Source organism: Triturus cristatus, chromosome 3_2 (assembly GCF_964204655.1).
Source record: "Triturus cristatus chromosome 3_2, aTriCri1.1, whole genome shotgun sequence".
Taxonomy (NCBI): domain Eukaryota; kingdom Metazoa; phylum Chordata; class Amphibia; order Caudata; family Salamandridae; genus Triturus; species Triturus cristatus.
In genome coordinates, this window is record NC_140584.1 from 86,225,787 (window position 1) to 86,227,831 (window position 2,045).

Consider the following 2,045-nt stretch of genomic DNA (forward strand, 5'->3'; position numbering starts at 1 on the left):
CTTCCCAACATGCTATTAGCAGTTATTAGCTCAGTTTGTGTGCATATGGAGTTCGTTTCAGCTGCGATTATGATGACATCAGCAGTGCTTTTAGTTAGGCCATGAGAATGAGTGTTTACACTGATAGGTTCCGCATTTGCAGGTGTTTTCCCTCGAGACCACATACTTTGGGGTGTTGGTTGGCTTTTGGTAATACGAAGAGGTTGTTTTCTTTTAGCAATAGGTGCTTTAGTATTGCCATTTTTTCTTTTTCCCCCGGAAGGCTTGTTATTTAAGGCCGGTTTAGCGGTAAGATGAACATCTTCAATTACCGGCTGGGAGTCAGCTATTTCAACGGTGGGGGTAATAACCTCTGTGGCCTCTGTTACCCTGGGGGAATTTCCACAATGGATCGGGTTAACAACTGTTATATTAGGTGTTAAGGGCACAGAAATTATGGGGTCGATAGCAGCGGTACCATGAGATATTGGGGATGCCAATGTAAGTTGACCCGAAGATAGTCTCCGTTCCGTGTTCTCAATTTCGGAAGTGACCAACATAAAAGCATTCTCAAGCATGTTTTCCAGGGTAGACGTAATTACAGGGGGGTATCTGGGACCCTGTCCGGGAGCTGTGGCGGAACGTTTCCCCATGATGAGAGTGTGCACTCACCTTGGGTCGAAACAAGATTCAATAGTATGAACCGAAGGGGGGAGGCCCAGCCCTGCCGCGGTCTGCCCCGGACGGCCACAGACGGCCCGCCCTCTGCCCGGGCTCCGCCCGGCGCCGCCCGCGCGCGTCCCGCGACGCGGAGGAAGGGTCGCGCTTTTCAGCGCCTCCTGGCGCGACGGCGGGCGGAAGTGCCCCGTTAGCGCTTGGGAGGCTGGGAAGTGTAGTTCCAGGGTCCCGCAAAGCCGTAGGTTTCGGCCGGCAGCAGCAAGGCTGACAGCGTGGGTGGAAAGAGAATGCTGCAGCAGGTCCCCGGTAAGTGCTTTCTCCTCCGCCTCTCACTGCTCACTCGCTCCTGAGACCCCCGCTCCACCGAGGGAGGGTCGCGCTTTTCAGCGCCTCCTGGCGCGACGGCGGGCGGAAGTGCCCCGTTAGCGCTTGGGAGGCTGGGAAGTGTAGTTCCAGGGTCCCGCAAAGCCGTAGGTTTCGGCCGGCAGCAGCAAGGCTGACAGCGTGGGTGGAAAGAGAACGCTGCAGCAGGTCCCCGGTAAGTGCTTTCTCCTCCGCCTCTCACTGCTCACTCGCTCCTGAGACCCCCGCTCCACCGAGGGAGGGTCGCGCTTTTCAGCGCCTCCTGGCGCGACGGCGGGCGGAAGTGCCCCGTTAGCGCTTGGGAGGCTGGGAAGTGTAGTTCCAGGGTCCCGCAAAGCCGTAGGTTTCGGCCGGCAGCAGCAAGGCTGACAGCGTGGGTGGAAAGAGAACGCTGCAGCAGGTCCCCGGTAAGTGCTTTCTCCTCCGCCTCTCACTGCTCACTCGCTCCAATCCTGTAAACGAGAACTCGGCTCCCCAGGGAGTCCCTTTCTCTCAGCACGCCGTGGTAGCCACTGTGCAGGAGGCCGAGCACAGAGGATGGGCGCAGGTCTGCAGCTATTTCAGGACATTCAGCTCTCCACTTGTGATAGTTTTTTAAAAGCTTGAATGCCGGATCAATGTGGAAATCTCTGGCTCGAAGAAATCGAAGCAAGAACTCATCCGACAAACCCAGGGGCCAGCGCGAGCCCTCGGTCTCAGCTTTCTGCCGTAGGAAAAGGATTGCCTTCTTCACTACTGCGGTGTGGCTAGGCAAATCGTTGAGTTTGGGGTTGCCTCTGTTGAAATCCGCGTGCTCTTCGGACATGCTGCTGTTGCTGGTTCGTGCTATTTTCCACAGCCATGATACAACCGTTAGACAAATCTTTGAAAAAGGCAAAGATTGTAATTTTCATATATTTGCAAAAGTGTTCCCCCAGTACTACTTATGAGATAATGTTGGTGTAAAACAGCTACATCCAGAAATTATTGGAACATGATCTTGAAGTAATAAACACTTCATCCTAAAACCATTCTTATCATCTTGG

General features: G+C 54.4%; 1 pseudogene; it reads right to left on the minus strand.

Moving 5' to 3' along the window:
* Positions 1-1,450: 1,450 nt before the first annotated feature.
* LOC146856850 (alpha-tocopherol transfer protein pseudogene) lies at positions 1,451-1,825 on the minus strand (annotated as a pseudogene).
* Between the last annotated feature and the right edge of the window lie 220 nt (positions 1,826-2,045).